We start from the raw sequence: 20,389 nt of genomic DNA, 5'->3' as shown, positions 1-20,389 counted from the left end.
TATATAGAACAGCACTCAGAAGGACTGCCAAGGATCAATGATAATACTAATGTTTAATGTTATAGAGGGCTTTTCTGCCTTTCCCCCATGTTAATTCTGGCCCCATCCTGCTTTAATTTGTCCCCTGGTTTCTGCACACGTTTTGGTGCGTTTAGTTTTTTCCAGCTCCTTTGAGACCTCAGTGTTCTTCTGGAAGCTGATTTTGAGTCTGCTTTTTATTAGTGCATAATGTTACTATTGATTTTGTTTGTCCTGCCCACTCCCACCCTCAGCTGGCTTACTTTTCAATGACTGGACTATTGTTAAGCCACCAACCCTCCAGGACAGTGATTCCATTTTCTTTTTAAAAGTGGCAATAAAATATTGATATAATGCTATAGTAGTGTATTGATAGTTTAAGCCAAGGGTAGTCAAACTGCGGCCCTCCAGATGTATTCGCTGGCAGGGGCTCATGGGAATTGTAGTCCATGGACGTCTGGAGGGCCGCAGTTTGACTACCCCTGGTTTAAGCAGGCTCTCTGAATTCTCATTTTTTAAGCACAATAAAATCAGAGCAACACGGCTACCTGTTTGAATCATTTTTTAAAGTCAGTCTCTATTCTCATCCCTCAGACTTATGCCTTTTTCCATATTTTAGGGCCACTTTTTAAAAAGGGGGAATTAAGTGCTGTGATGTCACTGTAACAGCACTGATGGTGGCACCCTCCCTTGCAAATCCTAGTTATTTAAGACACGTGCAGATGAAAATAAACTAAATCTTCATGAAAATATACAAGGAGGGCAAACATGCAGAAGAACCCTTTCCAAACTGATTCCAGGAATTGTGGATTGACTTCCAAGAAAATCAGGAGAAACTCCAGCATGCGGAAAAAGTCATAGCATGTTCAGTGTGATGCATACATGTAAACTTGTTAGCTATTGGCCTTTGACATCTCTACCAGCTTGGTATAGTGGTTAGGACTGCTAACTTCTAATCTGACGAGTGGAGTTTGATTCCCTGCTCCTCCCCCACATGCAGCCAGCTGGGTGACCTTGGGCTCGCCACAGCACTGATAAAGCTGTTCTGACTGAGCAGGAATACCAGGGCGCTCTCACCCACATCGCAGGGTGTGGGGAGAGGAAGGGAAGGAGACTGTGAGCTGCTTTGAGACTCCTGGTAGAGAAAAGTGGCATATAAGAACCAGCTCATCTTCTACCTGTTAACTTCCTGTTGACATTGATTTCTTTGGTTGGTTTCATGCTGATTAATCTGGAATCTAATAATTTGCGGCAGAGGGAAATTAAATTGTGGATGCTTCCAAACAGGGAAGCAGGGATGCTTCTCTGGGAAGAAGCAAGCCTTAATGGTTAGAGGGATTACGCAGGAGGTGGTGTTTTAAATTAAGGCAGGGGTAGTCAAACTCTGGCAGGGGCTCATGGGAATTGTAGTCCATGGACATCTGGAGGGCCGCAGTTTGACTACCCCTGGGTTAAGGAATAAGAGCCAAAGAAAGGAGAGAACTGGAGCAACAACAGTCTGAAATATAGGTGAGTATAAAGGTACGTCCATGAGGAGCAAGATGTGGATGATGATAGAAACCAATTTTTGGGTCATGAAATTGAGCAATGAGGTAGGAATAAATGCTAGACAAAGCTGGCACCCAAAAAACTTGATTGGCTGGTTAAAGAGAGTCTTTTTGGTTAAAAAGGGCGGTAAAAAAAAGGGAAGGGTGGTATAAAAATCTTAATACATAAAAATTAAATTTTAGGACTGAACTATAGAAAGCAAATGCTTGCAGATTTTCTGATCAGAAGATGCTCTTCAAACTTGTATTCCTGGTTCTATAACTGTTTGCATACTTTTAAAATCAAACTCCAGCCAAATATGTACAGCCAGGCAGTACCCGCTGAGGGCACCAGAGTAAATATCCAAGTGTACAGGAAGGAGCATTTTAAAGAAATGCAAGGATTTACCAGTAATAAAAACAAATTGAGAGGTTTAGAAGGAAAGATCACTGCAGATCACTGGAAAAGAGGCATTGTTGTCTTGCTTACTTCCTTTAGCCTACATAAAATGAAAGTACAGTGAGGATTCACCTGTGACATCTACTAAATCACAGTAGTTTATGCTGGATTTTTTAAAAACAGTCTTTAAGGTACCACAAGATGCTTTTTACTTTTTTGCTGAAGACTAACTCAGTTAGGCCTTTGGAATTATTAAACCTTTCAGTGTTTGAAATCTGCATTAACACAACCCCTTAGAAGAATGTATTCTGATTGTGTGTAGAATGTCATTCAGGAATTTCTGCACGCAGCATCTACATCTGGCTTGAACTAAAGTATGATCTGTTGCAACAAATATTCCTTCTTAGTGTCTGGATTCCTCAGGGGATTGTGTATCCATCTACCACATCCGTGCTTAATCTCTTGTAATAGTTAAGCATCCTGCATCTTTTTCTTTAAGTTATTTTTTCATTTTATTGTATTTTGTTTTTAACAAAGGATGCTGAGAGAATGTGGTGTTTTAACATATGTCAATATAAAGTTGTTCATGTTCCTTCTTCAGTTATTAAAGACTAATTTAGGGTTTACATTTATAGAATCTCCATGAACATTTGGGTTTTGATGCATGGATCTTCTATGGAGAATTCAGGCATTGTTGCAGCTCACTAAGCATTTATTTTTAAAATAAGAGACAGACGTGTGCCTGTATTCTGTGGAAGAAAGTTTCACTGTTGCAAGGTGGTTTGTCCACCATCAATGGTCACTAGTGCATCATGATTCAAAGGCCTATAACACTGCAATTTTCCCCCTCACATAATTACACTGGTTACAAATTGTCATCTGAAAATTGTTGTCATGGGGCATTATTTCTGCAATGCCATCTGTATAATTTCAACCATAACATTTAAAAAGACAGGATTTTGGATGCATTGGAAATTAACATCAATTTTTCCCTAAGATTACCACTGGCAGTTTCTGGTAATACTTCAATATTTCAAAAACAGCACACTAGGTTTTCAGGAATGAATTCCAGCAATGTTGAGAAGCCAACTAAATCTCTTTTAGTCAATTTTCAATACAATCTGATATTGTTGTCTCCAATTTTGCTTGTGGCCTTCAGATACTGCTTGCTTAGGTGTGTTGTGTTATATAGAAATTAGATACGGATAATCGTGATAGTCTCTCCCCACTTGCCTTTTTCTCTGCATCTGCAAAATACAGCTACAGCAGAGAGCACGAATTTGCTTACAACTCAACAGGATGGCAGCGAGGGATGCCAGCCTCCAGGTGGGACATGGAGATCCCCTGGAATTACAGCTCAACTCCAGGCTACAAAGATCAGTGTCCCTGGAGAAAAGGGGTGCTGTGGAGGGTGGACTCTATGGTATTATATCCCACTGAGGTCCCTGTCCTCCCCAGGCCCCACCCCCAGATCTTCAGAAGCTTCCAAACCTGGATTTGGCAACCGTACCTCCCATCTCCTGCCAATGGCTGGGGGGAGGGGGGCTGGCAACCCTAATGGCATCTCAACCCCCAGAATTTTTGTCTGCATGTAATTTGAACTGATTGGCCCTCATAGGCAGAGTGTTCTCTTCCTATTGGTGGCATACCCCCAAGGGAGACCAATCAGGTAGGAAATGAGTTGTCTGCATGCAATTTGAACTGATTGACCCTCATTGGCAGAGAGTGCAATTTGAACTGGTGGGCTAATCAGGTAGGGAGTGAGTTGTTTGCACGCAATTTGAACTGTTTGTCTCTCCTTGGCACAGTGCTCTCTCCCTATTGGGCACATACCCCCAGGGAGGGCCAATCAGGAAGGGAGGAAGTTGCCTGCATGCAACATCAACTTTATAATGTTTAGTGATAATAAAATCACACAACATTAAAAACTATTAAAATATAGTCACTGTAGCTGATGGGTTTGATTAAACAGCTCTCTTTTAGTCTAGGAGTTGCTTCCATACTGTAATTATCTGTTATGGAAGACCGCATGTCATCCAGCTTCCTGTGGGACTATATGGCCAGTTCAGAGTTGATTGATGTGACAATGGTGGAATGGAGCTTCAGAAAGTACCTTGTGCTGGTGTGATCCTAACAGCCATGAGCTCTATGACCTCCTTGCTTTGTCACCATGTTGCTTAATTATTGGCAGGGTTTTCATAAGGCATTTGAAGGATAACTTGCATTTATTCACTGCTTCAAGGAAATGTGACTGCATAAAATGGATCAGAAAGAAGAGGGTAAAGTGTGGACAAAAGAAAGCATTGGTATGACTAATGTCCACATATACACACATACACAAGATCGTAGGACATAGATCTGAATCTTGTGATGGGGGGATTTTGAAAGGTCTAAAATCCTGTAGCTTGTAAATAAAAAGAAAAATTAAATGGACTCTTTGAGGAAAAATTGAAATGATTGCCATGTGCTTTAAAAGTGCAAAAATCTAAGGGCTCTGTTTTTATTACTTGATTACGATTGATTATGATGATGATGACGTAGTAGTGGAGAGGGACAGTTTGAAGGTATGACACATAGTTGATTCTGGGCCGTTTTGGAGAAACCCATTTATCAGAGAAGGAAAAGGATTTGATGAAAGAGATTTGGGGAGTTGCTAATATTGAATGCTTATGATTTAAGTTCCACCTTAAGAAAACTTCAAATGACTTTTTTTTTTTTTTTGCGGAAGTGGGGGGGGGGAGGCGTGCTCCATTTCCCTGTGATCCAAGGAACAGACCAGGCTGTGACTCCCTGAGGAAGGCCCCAGGAGGAGACATTCAGACACAGTAAACAACATAGGTCATTGCAAACAGGTGGCCTGGCATTTTGTCCTTCACCTAAAGTCACTGCCTGAACTGCTGCGTTCACTGCAAGTGCTTGTCTCTGTTCCACAGGAGTCACCCCCAGCAGAGCTCAGTGACCTCAGAGCAGGTAAGGAGGGCCGGTGCATATGGGGGACATCCCGTGAGGGAAAAGAGAACCACACGGAACTGACCATCTTGCAGGTTTGTGAGGAACTTTACAAAGGGAGTGGGGAAGGATGACTCTTCAGCCCTTTGAAGTCCCTGGGATTACAGAGGATATTTGTCAGAAGTTTGCCAGAGCAGCATATGTATGTTTAGGGTAAAATACCTTTGTGCTGATGCAGTTGCCTTCAGGCAGAACTTGAAAGAGATTTCTTTATTGGGTTAGAATGCTGATATTCTTTGTAAAATGAACTTCTATGGCTGAGGGGAAACATACCCTTCTGTTTGGAAGATACTGTGTAAAGCAGCCTGAAGTGAACTGTATTTTGCATTTTTTTTAACGTATTGGAAGACCATGTTTTTCTCTTGTGTAAGTGGAATGCTTTGTACTGTTTGTCTTCTTTCGTTCTTTAAATAAGCTAAACTCTCCATTGTCTAAAGGAGCCTTACTGCCATCTCTGGAATAGCCTTGCTATCCAGACTATAGTATAGGGCAGGGGTAGTCCAACTGCGGCCCTCCAGATGTCCATGGACTATAATTCCAATGAGCCCCTGCCAGCGAATGCTGGGAATTGTAGTCCATGGACATCTGGAGGGCCGCAGTTGGACTACCCCTGGTATAGGGGGTTAGAGATCCGAAGTATGTTGATGACCATGGTCAGTAATGGCAGATGGGCTCAGAGGCTTTCCATGCTGGGTCATCTGGTGTCCAGTAATGCCATGGCTGTGTCATTGCAGAACCTTGAGAAGAAAGGTGGTTTTTAATTTTTCCTCCTAGACATTTTCATCTAATCATGCATTCTGGATATAATTATGTCATAGCTCATTGACAGGGAAAATGTGAGCCCTCCCTAAAAACTTGGTGGATTTTTAAAACTTGCCCAATGCTTGTGCAGTGTACAGTACATCAGCTCTGCCTATTTTTTGCCTACCACTATTACCAATAATGTAAGAGTCAGTGCAGGCTGAGTGGTATTTAATAGGTCACAGTAAGGATCAGTATAGCCAAAAAATCTCAGTAACACACTGAACCTGTTTTGTAACTGACTTTGGTAAAGGTAAACAAAAGGTGAAATATAAGTGTATACATGTAATCACCACACACACTCCAAGGACCAGGATGGACAATATCTCCCTGGTATCAGATTGATGGAAATCTCATCCTTTATCTGAGTTATCTAATTTGCTTTTAGGCTTCAGTTCTAACTTTAGCTTGCTTAGATGTAAATCACAGTGAAATGATTGGAACTCATTTCTGAGTAACACCTGAATGTAAATACGCAAAGAGCTTCTTCCAAGCATTTGCCAGGCTGGCTTTACACTGATTGAGGTTCCTGTGTATTCTTGTTTTATGGCGGGAGAGCAGAGGCTGAATGAACAAATGCTACCAGGAAACTGTATGGTTAAATAAGCATTTGCGCATGTTTATAGTACCTTGGGCTGCACTGACAGAATTTGTACTTCTAGTGGAAAAGGGCAAGATACACAATTTCAGGAGATGTAATGTTGTTCCTCCAAGTTTCTAAACTCCAACAAAAGATTTTGCTGGGGGGAAAACATGATAGTTACTGCAATTTAGCTAGCTCCCTTGCCCCGAATGTGTACATACTTTGCATGTAACATCTTACATGTGGGATTCATGCCATTTTCTACCTCAGTGGTTCTCAACCTGGGAGTCAGGACCCCTTTGGAGGTCAAACGGCCCATTCACAGGGGTCGCGGCAGGGCAAGCAGCTTGGCCGGGTGTGTGTGTGTGCCAAACACACAACAGCCTTGCAGGGTAGATCAAGAAAGAGCATTAATCTGTCTGGAGAAGTGGAAAAGAGTGAGATCGGCATGGTGGGACTAGAGGCAGAACTGAACTGAGAAACCCCAGGGGAAAAACTATATACAATCATGAGCAATTTATTATTATTTTATTTGTATTTATTTATTTAGATTTTTATACCGCCCTTCCCTACGGCTCTGGATCTTCATGCCATTGGTCAGTTTCAGTTTAATTTCTCTGAAGGAACACTTGCTTAATTTTATGGTGGGGGTGATAGAGTGACAAACTAAATTGGCAATAAAATATGTAAACTGGCTATGTATTCCGACTGTATGGAATATACGAGTTCCCTTGTTCCTTATCTTCTTTTCTGGGAAGAATTAATTGCCCAGTTCTCCTTGTACTTCCAGAATTGGGGAGAGCTTGAAAGATAATATGACATTGCCCCCAACAAGCTGATGGAATTTCTCAAAGTAGGTCAGGTTAATGCAGATTTGCTTGTTACTACGGCTGTTGCTTAATTATACACCAATAATCCTCCCTGAGAGTTTCATGATTGCTGTTCATTTCTCTGTTTTTTAAATATTTCCCGAAAGTGTGAAAGATGCTCTGATGGTTTGAAAATGGAAGTGAATTAAATAAAGCGAAGCTAGACCTAGTTTACGATACAAGGTGAGAAAGCAGCAGTCTCCCAAGGGCTATTTTTAAATCCGTTCCCTTCCACATGTTAGATTTATTTTGTTTTGTCCTGGGAATTGTAGGATCTTAAACCTTCCCAGTTCTATCTGGGCCAGCATTTTCAGTCTGTTTTTTTTTTGGGGGGGGGGGGAGAGTTGAGGAATATTGGAATGTGTTATTCCCTCTCCTTTCTTCAGCTACAATTTTTTTAAGGTAAAATCTGGCAGTAAATTGCTTAACCATTACAAATTTCTAAGATATAATTTTGTACTAATGAATATTTCTGCTTGGAATGTTAATCAGGATAATTTAAAATTGAATAAATAAATCACAATACATACCTTATGTGCTTTGTTACACCACTCAAAAATGCAATTACTTGAACATTTGGCATTGAGGATCTTCAGGATGAGTCATGAGATGAGAGTAACTGTCTCATGCCTTACTTGTGAACTCTGCTAATCTAGAAGTGGGGTGACTGCCTGGTGTAAGTGAAGGGCCTGAAGTGGGAAGCCATACAATTCTGAAGAACTCTCAAGTTTTATGGAACTGTGGTTGAAAAACTCTACCAACAAAGATTCTCACCCTTTATATGGAACATCCACATAAAGGTGAGAACCCTTGTTCCCTGCCCCTCCTTCCTACCCCCACCCCCACCGCCACCTTACCTGCTGGCTGGGCTGGCCCTGCCCTACCAGTCCTCTGAGGCTACCCTTGCCCTCTGGAGGGCGGGAGTGGCTTCAGAAGACTGGCAGCAGAGACAATGCCAGAGCACTGAGCGTGCCTCAGTGCTCTGGTGCCACTGCTGCTGTCTATCCATTGGCACAGTCCCTGGGGCTGGAACTCTGCAGACATCGCATCCATAGACTTCAGTATGGAGGACCATGCCAGTAGATGTTCCACATCAAAAACTCTAATCAAAGCCAACACTTTGCTGTAGTTCAGTACTGCCCAGTGGCATGCCACAATCCCTCTGTTCTCTGGACCTCCCTGGGCCACAAGGAACAAGTGAACCCACCACACACAGAAGTGCTTAGAGAGCTGCCAGAGTTGTCAAAAGAAAAACAGAAAAACATGCTACATGGCAAAGAATGTTAAAAAAAACAAAACACTGGCAACCCAGAATCCTTGTCTGGCAAATCTGATACGGAGGAGAAGCTCTTTCTGATGGAAACAATCTGTTGAATCCATAATGTGAGCTGAACTCCGCTCACTGAATTGTCTCTAAATATGAAGCTGAATTTTACTGATCTCTGTGCCCCTCAGCATTATAATTCGTGTTTATGGCATTCCCTCATATTACAGGAGCCAGTGAAGCAAACAAAGCACTCATGATCATATGCAGACTTTAATAGATGTTTGATTCTGTTGTATTGGTGCTGCCTCCACCTTATTGTGTCACTTTGAAAATGTGTGAATTGCTTTATCATAGGAAAATTGAATTGCCTTGCCTGGTACCATGGAAGGAATGTGAGTAGCTAAGTAGAATAGGTTGGATGTTTGGTTACATCCCTGTGATTCATAATTTCAAGAACTACAGATTCAAAAGAACAATTTGGGCCACTGAGTTAGGAGAAGCAAAGAAGCCCATTCTCTATCTGCACTCCCCTGCTTGGATTGGCTGATAATTTGAACATTTCAGCTGTGGAATCTTGGTGTTTCTTCTGGCAAGAAGAAAAAATTAGCCACAGCCATGCATGCTTTACAAAAGCTGCTGAACTTTCATTTATTAGTGTCTGAAGTGCCTGGATATTTTAATAATCATTTCTTCAGAATAATACTTTTTAGGGGTTGACACACTCCTTCCCTTATCTGTTCCTGGGATACTTATTTCTTTCTAGAGCAATTAAACAAGTAGAAGAGATGTTCCTATTAACAAACTCAAGAAAAGAACACAGAAACACTACAGAACTTTTGAATCCTTCCCAAAATAGCCATAACATTTTAATTAACAGTGATTGGAGAGCTGCAGTGGAGGAATGGTCATCTATCAGTCCAGAACTGAAGAAGTTTGTTGGGATATTTTAGAATCTGCTAGCTAGGTACACAGAAGTATGGATGCTAAAACAGGACAAAGGAAGTGGGCTCATTATTTTCTACTGACACCAAATGTAACTGGAGGGTAGAATTTATCAGAATAATATCTCATAATTTCTTGAGAGGGAAGAGTATGCAGCAAACTAGACAAATACATTAGAGTTTATAATACAGCTTCTGTACACATTTCCATTCCTTTTACACAGGCCTTGTGCAATGTGTATTTCAGGATGGAGGATTGGAGCATGAGAGGAGAAAATGGGCATCTAAGAAAATAGAGACAGATATTACTTTGTCTGCATGGGGATTTGTCCAGGTTAGCTAATAAGCATTCAGGCGTCCACTCACCCCCATATTGGCAGAATAATTAACATAACAATGGTGCACAACCTGATTAAAGAATAGATAAATGTTTATTTAGGAGTTAATATACTTGATAGGAAAGAGGAGAGTCAGAGATAGATGCCTAACTACATCTCTAGCTGAGAGAGAATTATATTTTAGTGTTTTCATGTTATATTGTGAACCGTGACAAGCTGGCTGGCTTGGGAGCGGCGGTATAAAAATTCAATAATAAATAAATTTATATTAGCAACTGAATGTTGTTTCAGAGTTAATCTAGTTGCACCATACTTGTCTTATGCTCTTCACCAGTAGTTCATTGATTGCCATCTGACCTGGAGGATTCTATCTTCCAGGACCACCTCTACTTTTTTTTTAGGTTTCTCATCATAGGGTTTTCGAGGTAAGAGTTAGTCAGAAGTGATTTACCACTGCCTTCTGCACAGTAGTAGTAGTAGTAGTAGTAGTAGTAGTAGTAGAAGTAGAAGAACAACAACAACAACAAGAAGAAGAAGAGTTGGTTCTTATATGCTGCTTTTCTCTACCCGAAGGAGGCTCAAAGCAGCTTACAGTCGCCTTCCCTTTCCTCTCCCCACAACAGACACCCTGTGAGGTGGGTGAGGCTGAGAGAGCCCTGATATCACTGCTTGGTCAGAACAGTTTTATCAATGCCGTGGTGAGCCCAAGGTCACCCAGATGGCTGCATGCTACCCAGTACTAACTGGGGTTAGCTGAAGTGTCACTTTCTATGGAAGGTCCTCCACCAGTGTCACTGGGGGGCTTTCCGCACCGGGATCCTTGTATAGTGGAATTCGTCGTTATGCATACCTGCCTTTGTAGTGGAATCCAGTTGCGTTTCTATTGTTTCCCACAGGCTTCCGGTCTTGGCAAAAATCGCTAGAAAGGAAGCGCTATTGCCGAGCTCGTCCTGCCCCTGGCCGTCAAGCAGCCAATGGGCGGCCGTTAGCATGCTCCCAAACAGCCCCTTTCCCTTTAAGAAAGGTTTAAAAAAAAACACACACGTTGCAACGAATATGTGTTGATTCGTTGCAACGGAGAGACCCATCCAGTTGGCAGGTGTGTTTGAGCTGTCGTTTCATCGTTGCCACGCTCCCCCCGAGTGAAAAAAAAAATTCCCCCCCCCTCACGGGCGCAATTTTCGGCCGAAAACAGTGTGAAAAATAAAGGGAAAATACATCAGCAAGCGGGCTTCTCTGTTGTTTGTGCTTAGTGACTGTAAACAGCTCTGGAGAGGGAGTGCAGCCGGGGAAGCCTCACTGGCTAAACGGAGGCTCGCCGGTGTGTTGATCTCCGCTCGCTCTGAGAAAAAAAAATGGTGATCGCTTTGCTGGAAGATCAGACCATGCTGGGTCATCTGGTGTCCAGTAATGCCATGGCTGTGTCATTGCAGAAGAGAGCCAGGGGGAGGGACTTTGTAGAAACCACAACAATGGTAACGCACAGAACTTTCCCGCTAGTGTTGCAGATTGGTTGCAGGAGTGTAGCACTTTCCGGAGGGTGAATCCACTTTTGGGGATTTCCCTGAAAGCGCTACAAGGAAGCGCTTTTTGCGGATCGGTTTCAGGTGTGTGGCAGATTGTCAACGACGTTGTGCATAACGGCAAATCAGTAGCGTTTTCAATTCTGAACCATTGTGCGATTTTGAAGGAGTGCGGAAAGCCCCCTAGTTTTGCTACTGCCTAGTAGCTACCTTTCAAGGATTCCTCTGCTTCACCACCACAGAACTGGTTCTCATCTGGTGATATTCTGATCATCATCTGCTGATGTAGCCATTGATTAAAATGAATAAAATGAATTTCAATAGCGATAAATGTAAAGTTCTTCATTTAGGTAGTAAAAATCACGTGCATCACTATAGGATGGGACTTGCCTTGGCAATAGTACATGTGAAAAGGATCTGGGCATCTTAGCAGACCAGACACTGAACATTAGTTAGCAGTATAACTTGGTAGCTAAAAAGGCAAACAGAATTTTGAGCTGTATTAAATGAACTATAGTGTCCAAATCTTGTGAGGTAATGTTACCACTGTACTCTTCTCTGGTAAGACCTCACTTGGAGTACTGTGTTCAGTTTTGGGCACCACAACTGAAGAAGGATGTAGAGAAATGAGCATGTTCAGAGGAGGGCAGCAAAGATGGTGAGGGGTTTGGAGACCAAGTCATATGAGGAGAGTCTGAGGGAGTTTGGTCTGATTAGCCTGGAGAGAAGATGACTAAGAGGTGATATGATAACCATCTTCAGGTACTTGAAAGGCTATCATATAGAAGATGGAGCATACTTCTTTTCTGTTACCCAAGAGGGTTGGACCAGAACCAATGGGTTGAAATAAATTCAAAAAAATGTTTGGCTAAACATCTGGAAGAAGTTCCTCACAGTTACAGTGGTTCCTCAGTGGAACAGGCTTCCTTGGGAGGTAGTGGGTTCTCCTTCTCCCAGTGTTTTTCTAGAAACTGATTTTTGACTCAGTTTTTCCTTAGTGTTTCTATAGGCTTACCTTTTCCCACCCATCTCCAGCCCACTTTTAAATTATTGTTACCATTGTTAATCTCTCCCCACCATGAGTGTCCTAATAACTATTATTTTAAAAAATGCCCTGAACACAGTAGATCATGGGCTCCTAGCTCACCGCCTAGCAGATGCTGGGATATGAGGGACAGCCCTCAAATGGCTGATCTCCTTCCTCTGGGGTTGTGGACAGAGGGTAGCAATAGGAGTGTATCTAGCTGTCACCAGCTCACACGTGAAGTCCCACAAGGAGGAATCCTCTATCCTATTTAATATCTTCATGTGCCCTCCTGCTGAGCTGATGCAGAGGTTTGGGCTAGGTTGCCACCAATATGCTGATGACAGCCAGCTCTTCCTCCTGATCAATGACTGCCCTGACTCCCCCCCAGAATCTTTATCCAGATGTCTGGAAGCAGTGACGAAGTGGATCAAGCAGAGTCATCTGAAGCTCAACCCTGCAAAGACAGAGGTCCTGTGGTTGGGTAGGAAGGGACCATGGGAGGAAGCACGCCTGACCTAGACAGTGTGCAGCTCCTAGCAATTCACTCCACCAGGAACCTGGGCGTGATTCTGGATGCTTCCCTTACAATGGAAGCCCAGGTCACGAAGGTAGCACGGCTGGCATTTTACCACTTCAGCCAAGCCACTAGCGCCCTACCTGTAACCAAAGCACCTAGCCACAGTGATCCATGCGATGGTCACCTCCAGACTGGACTTCTGCAATTCGCTCTATGCAGGCCTACCCTTATCCTTGATCTGGAAACTACAACTGGTGCAGAACGCTGCTGCCAGGATTCTCACTAAGACATCATGGAGATCTCTCATCCGGCTGGTCCTCCAAGAACTCGGCTGGCTCCCAGTTGAATTCCGGATTAAGCTTAAGGTTTTGGTAATCACCTTTAATGCAATTACTGGGCTCAGTGTATCCCGGAGACCGCCTCCCTGCCTATACCACGAGAAGAGCTCTACGCTCCACCACCTCCAACTGGCTGCGGATCCCTGGCCCTAAAGAGGCACGTCAGACCTCAATGAGGGCCAGGGCCTTTTCAGTCCTGGCCCCCACCTGGTGGAATGAGCTCCCTGAAGAGATCAGGGCCCTGCTGGAACTTCCACAATTCCGCAGGGCCTGCAAAAAGGAGCTCTTCCACCAGGCATTGGCTTGAGGCCAACTGACCCATAACATCTGCAGGTCCCTCCCCCTCAGACTGAGAGGTTGAACCTACCAAGGGAGTGTCATAGTTATTGTTGTTGAAATACTGTTCTAGTTCTAATTGGTATGTTGTTGTTTTTATATTGTTACATTGATATTGGCACTGTTCTATGTAAATGTTTCAAAATGTTTAATTTAAGCAGCCCAGTGCCATAGGGAAGGGCAGTATAAAAATATAAATAAATAAATAAATAAATAATTATAGAACACAGAAGTGATAAAATGATAGTTTAAGATGCAAGTGAGGGGCGGGATATAAATGGAATAATACATTTAAAAATAAATAATAAATAAAAATAAGGTTCCCTGAATATCTAGGTTTCATTAAGAAAATGTCTATTCCCTTCCCTTGGGGAAGGAAAGGTAAAGACTAGAGACTTACTTTTTAAAAAAAATGAAAGCTGTGAATTCAGGAAACCTGCTTAATTTATCCCTACAACAGTACAGGATTTATTTACATTTATATATACTGATGATCTTCCTTGTGGCTCAGGCTGGCTTACATTGAAACTTTCATAATGTAGTACTTTATAACGTTTTGATTTGAATACATAATGTTTACAGCAATAACTATTATTAAGAAATCATAACACCATGTAATATGGGATATCAGTATTGTTGCTCTAATTTGGCATTCAACAATGAATATTTGATTCAGTCTTGCTGCTCTATGGCTTTTGTTCTTTTGTGGGTGCAGTTTGATAGTAGGGTGGGCCTTGGGCTCTGGTTGGTGGCAGGTTCATTGGCCTCGACCAAAAGCCAAACAAACACAAACCTGCCCAAATAATGTACCTTTAAGAAGAAACTTCTCTCCATGCACAATTTGAGGTGGAGCACTCTTGTAAAGGTCTCCACCATATGCTGGCATGTTATGTGTGAGACTTCTGTTCTTTGTTAAAGTTACTACTGGCTGTCTTCCATGTGAGGTTTGTCACGCTTGATTTGGTTACAAAACAGGAAAATGACAAATAGTTCCTGGAAAATTTGAAGTACTTCACTGATAATATGATGGTAGCTAATGTCCTTAAAGAACCCAAATTAGTGGTCATTTGTTGGATACATGTTAATGGTAAGAGTATATCCTACGAATTACAGCAAACTGGATTTGATTTGTGGCAATGGCTGAGGTTATCAGGCAAGCTTTTCTACTGCTTACCTCTTGTTCTCATTTTAATCCTGTCTCTTCACTGTATAAATCCTGCTTTTCTTTATCTCTTTGACTACACAGAAGACTAAGATGGCAGCAGGGGGGAAATATTCAGCTTGAAGACTTGTATTCAAAAAATAATGCAAGAAATTTTTTTTTTTTGGCTGGAACTAGGTCACCCAAGGGGTGACTATATAAGAGCACCATCACCTAGGTAATGCATCTTGTTGCCATGGTGACCTTAAAGTCTGCATCAGCTTTTCAAAATTTTGACAGCTGAGATGGAAGGTTTTAATGAGGACAGACACTTGGTTAGTGTCAGTAGCCAAATATTCTAAAAATACTTTCCCACCTTGTTAATGTTCCTAGAATGTATGTTAATAATTTAGGCTCTTTCTGTGCAGTTTCTGGCACTCCAAAGCTAGACTGTTGAAGTGTAATAATGCTGGGACTGGTTACTTATTTGATATGGTTCCCCTGGATATGAACCCCCTGAGGTTATGATGTGGTATTGGCTGCTCTTTTGTATTAATTCTGGAATACCGATTATGTTGGTACAGAGGAGGTTCTCTCTCTCCATTGCTTTTTGAGATGGTTGATGTAGCTATGTATTCTAGCAGGGAAGCCAACACAATCATCTTCATAATGGTCTTTTCAGCTGCAGAAGCGCTCGTCTCATTGGGCTGCAACCATGGAATTGACACAGGAACCGTTTTTCACAAGAGAGGACTCTAGCTGGTTTTAAAAGTCACATTTTCAATGTGTGATTATGAAGTTAATCAACTTTTTTGGCTTTAATCTTGTTTTCTCAGAGTGTTTGTTACAGGAGACAGCTCCCTGTTCTTCCCAATTACTAGCAGCTGGGGTGTCCCCCATATATTCTGGTTGTTCTCACTGGGTCTTTCTCTTCTAAGATGGCAAAAGCACTAAATTATTCTAGACTAGGGGCAAAGCCCGTTGTCTCCAAGAATACAACGGGCGCTAGAGCTTGGCAGTGGGAAGAGGAAGGGGAGGAGTTGTCCAGTCTGTAAGGGCATGGGGTTGAATGTGTATGTTGTGTGGAAGGTTGTGGTGGCATGGTGGCAAATGAGGCCATGGGTGTGGAGCCAGCTTCCTCTGCAGAATAATGCTGTGCAATGGCCTCAAATCTGCAGAGAGTTGCAAAGAAGAAAGACACATGGCTTGGCTGTGTCTAACCCCCACCCAGAGCAGTATGTTAAGTGAGAAGGGGCTTTTCTGTGGCCTCCCTGTCAAGCAACTGTTTGGCAGAAGGGGAAAGTCCCCCCCCTCAAAAGGAAGGCCCTCAGGCTCCCCTGCGTTGCTCTTGGAAAGGCCTCCCTCCCCTCAGTCAGGGCCTGTCAGAGGCTCCTTCGCAGCAGGCCTGGAGGGGGGGAGGGGGAGCACTCTGCAGCCTCCTGCCAGCTCTGTCAGGGTTCTGAGGCAATTTACAGTTGGACATGGCAGTTAGGACAGCCTTGGGGCGAAAAGGGCTGGCACAGCCTGTCCAAGCCTCTGTTCTCATCCCCCTTGGCAGCCCTGCTGACCTCCTCTCCCTTTGGTGGTCAGGAGCAGACTGGCAGCCAGACTGGGCTGGGTGAATGGAATTTTGGTCTGTCCTGGTGAGGGGCCAATAGGAAGGCACTTTGCGCGCCTCCCCATTGGCTGCTTGGCCCTGGATGGACACTCAGAAGGCCCAATCAGGAGCCGCAAAGCGGCTCCTGATTGGGCCCTCTGAGTTTTTATCCTGGACAGGCCCCGCCCTAACTCCTCCCCAGGTGGCCTTACTCTTTTATTTAATAGGACCCTGTCCTATTTAAAGATAGGACCCTGTCCTATTTAAAGATGATGAAGTAAGAATTCTGAATAAAATATAGAAAGCTAGACACAGAAGACCTTGAAATTTTAGTAATATGAAAATAGGGTTATTGTATAATAATATTTCTCAAAAGCTGGGCAATAAGTTTTATTTCTAATGACTGCCAGTAGCTTCTGTGCATGGATGAAACCTGTGCATGGATGAAAGTACATGCACAGAAGAAGCTACTGGCATACACCAGAATTTCTTTTAGCAATCGTGGAGAAGGCTTACATTTGATAAATGGACATCTTCTATTGGTTCCATTCTATTTTATTGAACTTAATATTCATAGAGAATAAATTGAATTTTTTAACCTCACTGTCTATATTTTCCATTTAATCACATTTGTTCAGGATCATTCCTCTGAGGAAGACCATTTTAGGCTCTAAACGCGTTAGGTCTAGCATTGTATGAGGCATATATTGTGATTTCTATGATTTGCCTATGAACTCTGTGTATATTTTTAACTTTGTAAATTGTGTACAATAAATGTTAAATTGATTTGTATATTTATATTTTGGTTCCTAACCTTTTGGTTCCTATCTACTGGTTAGTTAAGTTCGTTGTTTTTTGCATGTCCCCTTTTGGCTTTCTTAAAAATGGCTGTACCCTGTTTTTGAAAGTTAAAAATAACTCTGTGTGTGTGAAAAATTATGACCAGTGGGTAGCCTTAAATTCTCAGTGTTGTAATATCTAGGCTAGTACTTTACTGATTATCTGAGCTATCTGATCAGCATTGCAATTTGAAGCCTATAAACCAGCGGTCCGCAAGCTTCCGCTTGCCGCAGACCGCTGCAGCGTAGTGGGGGAAGAGGGCAGCCCAGGGGCCCGTGCACGTGCAGCAGCCCCAGTACAAGCGCATTTGCGCTGCCGCCATGTCGGTGGCCGCGGCTTCCCCTCCTGGCCCCTCCGGGCCGCGAGCAGATCGGCCGCTAAAGCGCTAAAGCGGCCGATTAGCTTGCGGCTCGGCAAGCTTCTCTTCCCTCCCCTCCCGAAGCGAGAAGCTTGCCGGGCCGCGAGCTAATTGGCCGCTTTGGCGGCCGATTTGCTCGCGGCCTGGCGAGCTTCTTGCTTCGGGGGGGGGAGGGAAGAAGGAGCTGCGGCCCGGCGCTGGGCCATGGCCCGTGGGTTGGGGACCACTGCTATAAACCATATACAAATTGTTCTGATGGTTTTAAAAAAAGAAATGCAGTGCTTTGTTAGATTCAGGGGGGCTACACATGTTGAAAGAGGCTTGAAAGGACTGTTTGAATTGAACTCAGAAACAAAACAACAACCAGCACAGAGATCTCAGGGGCTTTTCGCACACCTTCAAAATCGCACAATGGTTGCCAATTGAAAACGCTACTGATTTGCCATTATGCACAACATCGTTGACAATCTGCCACACACCTGAAACCGATCCGCAAAAAGCGCTTCCTTGTAGCGCTTTCAGGGAAATCCCCAAAAGTGGATTCACCCTCCGGAAAGCGCTTCACTCCTGCAACCAATCTGCAACACTAGCGGGAAAGTTCTGTGCGTTACCATTGTTGTGGTTTCTACAAAGTCCCTCCCCCGGCTCTCTCCTCTGATCTTCCGGCGAAGCGATCGCCATTTTTTTTTCTCCGAGCGAGTGAAGTTCAACCCACCAGCAAGCCTGTTTAGATGCTTCCCCGGCTTCAGTCCCTCCCCAGAGCTGTTTATTCACTAAGCACAAACAACAGACAAGCCCGTTTGCTGATGTATTTTCCCTTTATTTTTTACACTGTTTTCGGCCAAAAATCGGGCCCGTGGGGGGGGATTTTTTTTTCACTTGGGGGGAGCGTGGCAACGATGAAACGACAGCTCAAACACACCTGCCAGCTGATGGGTCTCTCCATCAACACATATTCGTTGCAATGGGTGTGTTTTTTTAAAAAAAACCTTTCTTAAAGGGAAAGGGGCTGTTTGGGAGCATGCTAACGGCTGCCCATTGGCTGCTTGACGGCCAGGGGCGGGACGAGCTTGGCAATAGCGCTTCCTGTCTAGCGATTTTTGCTGAGACCGGAAGCTTGTGGGAAACGATAGAAACGCAACTGGATTCCACTACAAAGTCAGGTATGCATAATGACGAATTGCACTATTTTAAATGCCGATTTTTCGTTCCGCAAACAATTTGCTACAAGGATCCCGGTGCGGAAAGCCCCTCAAAATATGTCTAGTAGGTATAGAGTGACTGGCCCCAGCTAATAATGGCTGCATGTTGTGCCAGTTGAAGTTTCCAGCGTGTGTTGTATTCTCCAGAAATCTTTATTAGGCTGGATGGTAAAGGTGGAGCAGGGGGGAGATGTCTCAGTTTATGACCTGAAGGCCTCTTGGCCTGGCATCCAGATTTGACCGTAAAATGAGGCTGGGTGGATGTGATACTCGAAACAGAGTAGGCAACGGCATTCCACAGGTGACAATAGAGACAGCAGCAGTGATCAGATGAGTATCGTATGAGTATGTCTCTTGGGGCCTTTCTGCACAAGGACCAATGTTGCCAATTGGTTTCACAAAGCGAAAACGCTATTTTAAATAGTGGAATCGCAGCATTCTGCATATCTGCCTTTGTAGTGGAATCCAGTAGCGTTTCATTCGTTCCCCACAGGTTTCCGGTCTCGCAAAAATCGCTAGAAATGAAGCGTTCTTTTCTGTGCTTGTTCCCGCCCCTGGCCATCAATCAAACGAACAGCCAATGGGTGGTTGTTATCATGCTCCGGAAAAGCCCCTTTCCCTTTAAGCACAGGTTTAAAAAACACACACACACACGTTGCAATGAATATGCCTTGATTCTTCCTAATGTAGAGACCCATCTAGCAGGCGTGTGAGCTGGCGAGTCATTGTTACCACGCTCCCCCGAGTGAAAAAAAATCCTCCCCCCACGGGTGCGATTTTCAGGCGAAAATAAAGGGAACTTGCAAACAGGGGGCTGTGTTGTGCTTGGGGACTTAGGGGAGATTTAAAGCACTTCTGTGGAGGGATTATAGCCGGAGAAGCCTCGCTGGGTGAATGAAGCCTCGCTGGTTTGTTGCTTTCCCCGCTCGCTCCAAGGAAAAAAACATGGTGATCGCTTCGCCGGAAGTTTGGAGGAGAGAGCCAGAGGGAGGGACTTTGTTGCAGCCGCTACATTGAGAACGCACAGGTCTTTTTTGCATGTGTTGCAGGTTGTTGGCAGGAGTGTAGCGATTTTCTGAGGGTGAATCCACTTTTCTAGATTCACCCAAAATCGCTACAACGAAGCAATTTTAGTGCTAGTGTTGCAGGACTGTTGCAGATTGTGTGCGACGTCATGCAGAACGGCAAATTAGTAGCGTTTACCATTTGCAAACCTTCTGCTACTTTGAACTCATGCGGAATGGCTCCTGGTTGTGTGGCAGATATTTGTGCTCATTAATGTTTCAGAAACTGGATTTTGAGGGTACAAGAGTGGCTTTGACCAGCTCCACCTTCAGTTTCATGTGAGAGGAAGCCCTAATGTTAATTCTACGTGGTAGCCTTCAAGAGTTTCTTTGTGCTCCCAAACTTTCTATTCAAATGCATGAAGATGTAAAACTGCTAAAATTACCACTGAGTAAGTAACATAAATGTGGTAGTTAGATAGTTAACATCAACCAAGTGGCAACTGTTATATGTTTTCCAGCATTCTGAGCACAGGTTTGGAGCTGTACTTTGTTATTACGATTCTTTAAGACTGCTCAGTCAAGGCTGCTCAGCTGTTCTTTTGTCTTCCTTTGCATTTCCCCTAGTGCTTAATGTTTTATCTAATGCAAGAAGGGATAGATTATGTAGGGGGCTTTATCAACCTGTAAAAAAAAACCCCACCCCAAAATCCCCTAATCTATATCAGTCTGCTGTGCAGTGGTGCTGCTTTGA

The 20,389-nt window shown here is 43.5% G+C and overlaps 1 protein-coding gene across 5 annotated transcripts in view; it reads left to right on the top strand.

Annotated features, from left to right (window-relative positions):
• The window catches only part of ACOT11 (acyl-CoA thioesterase 11), a 174,508-nt gene that overhangs the window by 85,725 nt on the left and 68,394 nt on the right, over positions 1–20,389 (top strand). The window contains exon 1 of one of the 5 annotated variants that reach the window (XM_077333631.1): positions 4,712–4,914. The exons of the other annotated variants lie outside the window; for them this stretch is intronic. The gene's annotated coding sequence lies outside the window, so the exon portion shown is untranslated. Of the gene's footprint in view, positions 1–4,711; positions 4,915–20,389 lie in introns of those variants that run through there. 5 annotated transcript variants of the gene reach the window in all.

The sequence above is a fragment of the Paroedura picta genome, chromosome 4 (genome assembly GCF_049243985.1).
Source record: "Paroedura picta isolate Pp20150507F chromosome 4, Ppicta_v3.0, whole genome shotgun sequence".
In the NCBI taxonomy this organism is placed as follows: Eukaryota; Metazoa; Chordata; class Lepidosauria; order Squamata; family Gekkonidae; genus Paroedura; species Paroedura picta.
Note: the sequence above shows the minus strand (reverse complement) of the source record. Positions and strands in the feature narration are given on the sequence as shown.